Raw genomic sequence first — 7932 nt, 5'->3', positions numbered from 1 at the left:
TGTGGCCTCTCCCGTTGCGGAGCACAGGCTCCGGACGCGCAGGCTCAGCGGCCACGGCTCACGGGCCCAGCCGCTCCGCGGCATGTGGGATCTTCCCGGACCGGGGCACGAACCCGTGTCCCCTGCATCGGCAGGCGGACTCTCAACCACTGCGCCACCGGGGAAGCCCCTCGAAGCCTGTTTTAGAATAAAGTGTTGACTATCTCATGTAACGTATTGAACACTGTACTGAAGGTGAAAAACAGAATGGCTGCCTGGCTACAGAGTGGCCGTAAGTGTATGGACTATCGAGCCCTGTCACCACAAGGCTGACCAGGAGCTGAGGCTCGCTGCCACTGCCCAGCGTCACGAGAGAGCGTCGCGCCACATCTTGCCCAGGAAAAGATCAAGCTTCAAAATCCCAAGGGCGGTTCCTACTGAATGTGTATCACTTTCACACCATCATAATGTGGAAAAATTGTAAGTCGGGCACTGTCTGTATAGGTTTGGAATTCCGGAGAGTGTGTGACTAGCAATATAGATTTGGGCGTGGAGGTCAGAGTTACAATTCTGGGAACAGAGAGATTTCCTAGAGAGATTGTATAGCATGAAAAGGAAGGTGGCCAATGTTGGAACGCCAGGACTGTGCTCTCCAAGAGTGGTCACCCCCCGCCCCCCACACACACACACAAGCAGCATCTTGGAAGCAAGTTCATGACCCATCGCAGACCAGTGGAAGTAGAGAGTGGCTGAGGTTGGGCCCCACTACTCTGTGTTTTGTTTCAGGTTTGGGAAGGCCAGCCCTAGAGATCACCAACGCTTAAGACTGAAGAGTCAGTTGGAAGAGAGACACTTAGATAGACCAAGAAGGACTGTTGAAAGGAGTGGGGCTGGGCACAGAAAGTGGAGTCTTGGAGCCCAGGGTGGAGAGAATGTCAAGATAAAGGGAAGTGGGCAGCCATGTAGGGCCCCACAAGGTCAGGGCAGGTTAGATGGAAAGTAAGCATCAGCTGCCTTTGAAGAGCATTGTCAGGGCCGTGGTAGGGGCAGAAGGTAGGCTGCAATTGGTGAGGAGTGAGGTGAACATCGACCCTTGGTTAGGACCTTGGGTTGTAAAGGGCAGACAGAGGTTTGGGCCTAGAAGGAGATGTATGGTCAGCGGTGGGGTTTCTGGGAAAGGCCTGCATATGTTTGTGGGCTGAGGGAAAGGTAGAATTTGGGAGGGTCAGGGACTGGCAAGAAAGGCTGGGACACCTGGTGGTTTAAACCAGAGGTGAAAGGAGGGAAGGGAATCAAGAACTTGGGATACAGCCTGGCCTTGAAGAAATTACTTATGGGCTCTTGTCTTCGGAGGCCAAAGGGAAGCAGGGTGGGAGAGGGTTTTGGGTGGAGAAAAGCAGAGGCCAGGATATGGAGGGAGAAGATACTCAATGGACTCTTCTCAGTATCCATTAACTGTCCTGTTAATTGCCTTCTGTAATTTGTACCCCTTTCCCTTCTGACTAGAAGCGATTCTGGAAATGGTTTTGAAACAATCGGTAAGATTGTGTTAGCCAGTGAGCTCTCAAAGCAACTTCTGTTTTATGTCAAATTTAGGCCAGTTTTGGCAAAAAAGTAAAAAATTGAAGCTCTAGAGCTATACAGGCCAGTGGAAACAGAATGCAGGTTACATATATAATTGTATATTGCTAGCAGCCATGTTTAGAAAAAGTAAACAGAAAGAAGTGAAATTAATTTTAATAATATTTTATTTAACCAGTATATCCCAAATATTATTATTTCAACATGTTATCAATATAAAAATTGGTCATGAGATAGTTTACATTCTTTTTTCCTATTCCATCCTAAAATTCCAAACTAGCCACATTTTAGGTGCACAATAGCCAGGTGCTGCTAGGGGCTACCATACTGGACAGTGCCCCTCTGAAGGGGCCCTACAGTTTGTAACACTGAGTGCTAATTTGGCAAAAATTAAAATGTGCCTTGTTCTTAGGAGGTGACAAAGACTCTCTCTTTGACCAAACTAGTGGGGCTCCTCTGAGCCCGTTTCCACCTAGGCCCTGCCCTTGGGCATGTCCTCAGGAACCAGTTTTAGCAAGAAATTTGTCAAGTTAGTTTATTGAAAATCCTCCGCCCTTGATATGTGATCACCTTTAATATCTAACCAAATCTCTCATGTCTTACCATCCCCTAGGTAATAGCTGATCACCCTGGCCTGCCTTCAGCAAGAATTCTGTTAGGTCAGTTTAGCAAGGAGTTAACCTACCCCTCTTAATAATTTTCTCTCCAGCAACGAACCCCACCCATTTCTTAGCCATTCGTGCTCATGTTGCCCTGTAACCTACAATAGAGGGAGGGTCCCTCTCCTTGTCTCTGAAAGTTCCAGAGCCTCAGTCAACGCTGTCGTGGGCGAGATGGAAAAAACCAAAACTCTTAGGCCGACGATTGTGTGAAGAGAAAAAAGGACATTAAGAGAAGTGGACATTTAGCTTTGAAATGGCAGTTATTTTCTTAGGCCATAATACTGATTAAAGCTGCAAGAGAAAACAAAAATGTTCACTTAAAGTATACTACTAAAATTAAATGCATACAGAGTTTGCAAGAGTATGGGTATAAGAGAACGTAAGCCGTGTACGTGTCTGGCCGTATGTACGCGCTTTTGCCAGAAGGAGTGGGTTCTTTTCTCTGTTCAGCTGGAGGGATGAAAAGAGCCCTCCACTCCTGCACTGGAGGCTGTGCCTGGCTCTGCCCCCAGCAGGTCAGCTAACTTTGCTGGGCCCCCGTTTCAGCGTCTGAAAACCTTGGCTGGCTTTCGTGGCCCTCAGGGTCTTTCCCACGGCTGTATTCTGTGATTCCGGTCAGGGATGACGAGGGAACCCTTGGCACCCTAACCCCCCCCCCCCGCCGGACCGAAGGTGTCACTGGAGCGAGGAAGCCACCCACTGCGTCCTACCTCTGGCTTTTGTTCTCTGTGCCATCCTGTTTTCCCTCCTTGTCCTTGGGAATTTCAGAAGTTAGCACAGACATATCTAAAGGGGAATTTATGGTTGGAGCAAGTAATTTTAAAATGAATGAAGGCGTGCTTAAAGGAAGTATTTTTAAAGGAAATATTTTATGGTAGTGATGGGTAACTCAGCTCTCACACCGATCAGTTAATTGTCCTTTAAAATTGAGAGGCAGGTTTCAGGGATACGGTAGTCTGGTCTGTAGTCAGCAGCAAAGTTCAACAACAGCGGTACTCAGATATCCAAGAAGTAGTATAAGAGAAGCTTAAAAGAACAAAAAAGATAAAATTAATGGAATAGGATTGTTAGCGCTGAGAATTAGATCATAGAATTAGCATTGTTGTTGGTCAAGTGAAACAGAGGTGGTAAAACATTCTCATGGATGATATTTTCAGCGTCTCAACTTTCCACTTCGTTAGGCCTGGAATTTCTAAGAAGACAGCACATTGCTCCAATCCTGAGAGGCTCCGGCACACCCTGATCTTCAGAACCCTGCTTATGACTGTTTTCTTTCAAGGTCAACAGCATTTGAGTCACGTGTTTGAGTATCTGCAGCAACCTACTCTTAGACTTTGAAGTCTAGAACTTTAGCTGTTGTGTGGAATATTAAAGAATTGTCACGAATTGTGACAGGCGTGCGCTACAAGTAGCTAACAGTGCCTCAGAGAACGATAATATTTGTTTAGACTCTTCAATTTTTTAATGCTCCAGAAATCACTTTAACACACATAAATGTAAAGTATACATTGAATATAGAGATATTGCTAGGATTAGCTATTACTAATCTTGTGACAGTGGAACACACATTTTAAAAAGAGAAGTGGAAGGGTAAGCTGGGACAACGTGAGAGAGTGGCATGGGCATATATACACTACCAAATGTCAAACCGATAGCTAGTGGGAAGCAGCCGCATAGCACAGGGAGATCAGCTGGGTGCTTTGTGACCACCTAGAGGGGTGGGATAGGGAGGGTGGAAGGGAGACACGAGAGGGAGGGGACATGGGGATATATGTATACGTATAGCTGATTCACTCTGTTATAATGCAGAGACTAACACACCATTGTGAAACAATTATACTCCAGTAAAGATGTTTAAAAAAAAGTGTACTGTTTCTTTTTTAAATGTTTTCATTTTTTATTTTTAATTTTTATTGGAGTATAGTTGATTTGGAATGTTGTGTTAGTTTCAGGTACACAGCAAAGTGAATCAGTTATACATATACATCTATCCACTCTTTTTTAGATTCTTTTCCCATGTAGGTCTTTACAGAGTATTCAGTTGAGTTCCCTGTGCTATACAGTAGGTTCTTATTAGTTATCTATTTTATATATAGTAGTGTGTATATGTCAATCCCAATCTCCCAATTTATTCCTCCTCCCCCCACTCCTTTCCCCTTTGGTAACCATAAGTTAGTTTTCTACATCTGTGACTCTATTTCTATTTTGTAAATAAGTTCATTTGTACCATTTTTTAAGATGCCACATATAAGCAATATCATATGATGTTTGTCTTTCTCTGTCTGACGTACTTCACTCAGTATGACAATCTCTAGGTCCATCCAAGTAGCTGCAAATGGCATTATTTTGTTCTTTTTTTATGGCTGAGTAATATTCCATCGTATATATGTACCACATCTTCTTTGTCCGTTCATCTGTTGATGGACATTTAAGTTGTTTCCATGTCCTGGCTATTGTAAATAGAGCTGCAATGAACATTGGGGTGCATGTATCTAAGAAAAGTATATTGTTTCTTAATAATTAGATCTTGCTTACAGCCTTACTTGACTTTCCCAATCAGGAAAAAAAAAATGATTTCAAGTTTTTCTGCAAAGTTTTCAGGTTATATTCCTAAAGGGATCTCAGTAATGTTTCGTCCAGCTTTTGTGAAAGCAAGAAGTGAAGTGATTTTCGTCCTGCTATTAGAAGTTGCAGGGAATGAGGGTACCTGGTGATTAACGACTCGTACATAAGGATGGGCCAAGCTATCAGAACATCTCAGGCCCACAGCTTGGCCACATGCCAACGTCAGGCTGGTCCCTGATGACAGAGGGAAGTCCCTCGGAAGAAACCGTGTTGCCCAAAGGAACACATGGACTCATATTTGTGTGCTTACTTCAAAGCTGAGAAATCTAGATGACCCAAAGGAAGATTTTCTTGCAAAACAATATCCCTCCAAATTATTTATTGGCATTTTTCCCCCTTTTTTTGTAAGGGATCTCTTTGCTGAGTGGCTAAGCATTTCCAGAACAAACAAACCTCTCAGCTCTCGCGGCCCTGCCCACTTTGCTCTCCACCCTCCAGCCCCTCCTGTGAGTTGGAGATCTGATAGCCCAGGCTGAAGTTTCAAGCTCGCCGCCCTTGGGGGGTGCCTTGTCATGCCAGGAAAAAGGAGGAAATAGAAAGGGTAGGCTGGCTTAGGTGAAGTCATCCTGGTAAAGGTTAATAGCTGGGTGGTGACACCTCCTCACAGGACTGGAGCGAAGAAGCTGGGCAGCTGGGCAGCGCTTGCTCCGAGCCGCCTGTCACGGTCCTGGGAGTAAGAGGTGACCTATTTATTTTTAGAAGGGGACAGTCATAATAACCCGGCTCCTAGCTTCATTCAAGGCAGGCCGCCGGGGCTTTGGAAGTTTGTAAACACCTACTTTCTGAGTAGGGGAGGAGTGCTTTACTCCAAAAAGAAAAGAACTTGACTACTGGGGTTTACCCGCCTGATAGCCATCGTTAGCGTGGAGAAGAAACTGTCGTAGCACAAAAGTGCTGCAGCCTTCTCCACTTTGTTATTATTTTCAAAGGGCAGAAATGCCTGAAGGTGAGGACTTGGGATCAGGCAAAAGGTAATTATGATATACATTTACTTTTTCTTGAGGCTATTTCACTTGCTGGTTATCTTTCTAAAAAATACTGTGACTAATTTAAAAGGTAGTTGAAATTAAAATTTAAAAAGGAGTGCAATCCCTTAATTCCAGGAAATAGAATTTTCTTTAGCATGAAGAGAGAGACATAAAATTAACTGAATATACCCGTAGAAACATATGCCAATAAATGTTTTTCTTGAGTGAGGAAGTGACGGCCCGAAATTATCGAAAAGTGTTTCTTCGTACACCCTGTAAAGTCTGCTTGAGGTTTTTGATGTTTGATTTTTTAAAATTTATTTTATTTTATTTATTTATTTATTTTTGCGGTACGCGGGCCTCTCACTGCTGTGGCCTCTCCCGCTGCGGAGCACAGGCTCCGGACGCGCAGGCCCAGCGGCCGTGGCTCACGGGCCCAGCCGCTCCGCGGCATGTGGGATCCTCCCGGACCGGGGCACGAACCCGTGTCCCCTGCATCGGCAGGCGGACCCCCATCCACTGCGCCACCAGGGAAGCCCTGATGTTTGATTTTTAACTTCAGATGGTAGTTGTTAGAAATCTAAGCTGGTAAACATTTTGTAAATTGCTTGCATTTTAAAGACTTGAACATTTCTAAAGGTTAATGATTAGACCAATATACCCGTTTTGGTATTACAATACTTTTTTTTTTACCATAGATCTTATCTTTGAAAATGTGATCATTGGGCCCCCATATGCAGTACATTAACTGTATTAATGTTTTATTAATATCTGGCTCTAAGAAAGGGGGATAGAGACAGGAAAGGAAGCAGGCAGTTATTTCTATTAATAGGAGCACAACTTGTGTCCATATTGGAAGTTTCCATTTCTAGCCCCATTGCTGTGTTAACAAAATTTATATAAATCGGTGTCATTGGAATTCTCATTAGGGTCATTGAAATTCAGATACGAAGATGTAGAAAGAAAGTTGTTTAAAAAAGGACAAGAGGTTATTGCCAACTTTATTGTCGAAGAAAGTGGAAACTGGTAACTCTCTAGGAACTGGAATACCACAATATTTTTTTGTCCTTGTATAAGCATTGCTTTTCAGCCATGGTTGTATGGGGCGTGTGTGTGTGTGTGTGCGCGCGCGTGTGTGTGTGTGTGTGTTAACTATCATCAGTTGTAATCATGTCCTTAAAAGCTACTTTTCTCTTTAGTTTTCTAGTTTTTATTTTCTTCCAGATTCCTTCCCCGTCCATCAAAGGGGATGTTAAGTTCACATTTAATTGAATAATGAAAGAACTTTCTATATAAAATGAGACATTAAATCAAGTGTTTGAAGATGGCATTCACACAAGTGCCTAGATTTAGGACATGTACAAATTAAATAGTTGAGAAAACACTTTCAGAGAACTCTGGGTGTCAGTCTTGGTTTGAGATGATGGGTGATCCACCAGTATTGGACGTATCCCCCTTATGACATTTGAACATTTCTGAAAGCAGGACTTTCTCTTTCACTTTACATCATGGCATTCCCACCAGCTCTCTGCATAGAATTTTGCACAGAGTAGGCACTTTTATAAACACTTGAGAATGGAAAGTATTTATAAACCATTTTAACACCTGAAGTAAGTATCTAGGGGGCCTGATCATTTTAGAGACTGAAGGGAGAGACTTGGCAGAAATGTAATAAGGGTTGCCTTAATGAAATGGAACATTCCCACAATTAAATTAAATCATAATTAATTGTGGATAATTATAAATATTTTGAACAAGTAGTTTATGATGTAAGCTAAACAGACAAAAGTTTTTTTCTAAGATTGTTTTACCGGTTACAAGAAAAACAGACAAGAAGGCGAATAAATAAATAAATAAATACACACACACACACACACACACACACACACACACACACACACACACACTACACATATCTAATAATAATTATTATTACCAAAGACTAATAACTTGCTGAAAGTGGGATGCGCCCTCTAAACTCCTTTGAAGTAGGCTACCCCTGCCTCACCTTTTTTTTTTTAAATTTATTTTTTTAACATCTTTATTGGAGTATAACTGTTTTACAATGGTGTGTTAGTTTCTGCTTTACAACAAAGTGAATCAGTTATACATATACA

This window comes from Physeter macrocephalus, unplaced genomic scaffold, assembly GCF_002837175.3.
Source record: "Physeter macrocephalus isolate SW-GA unplaced genomic scaffold, ASM283717v5 random_560, whole genome shotgun sequence".
Taxonomy (NCBI): Eukaryota; Metazoa; Chordata; class Mammalia; order Artiodactyla; family Physeteridae; genus Physeter; species Physeter macrocephalus.
This window is presented reverse-complemented; position numbering follows the sequence as displayed.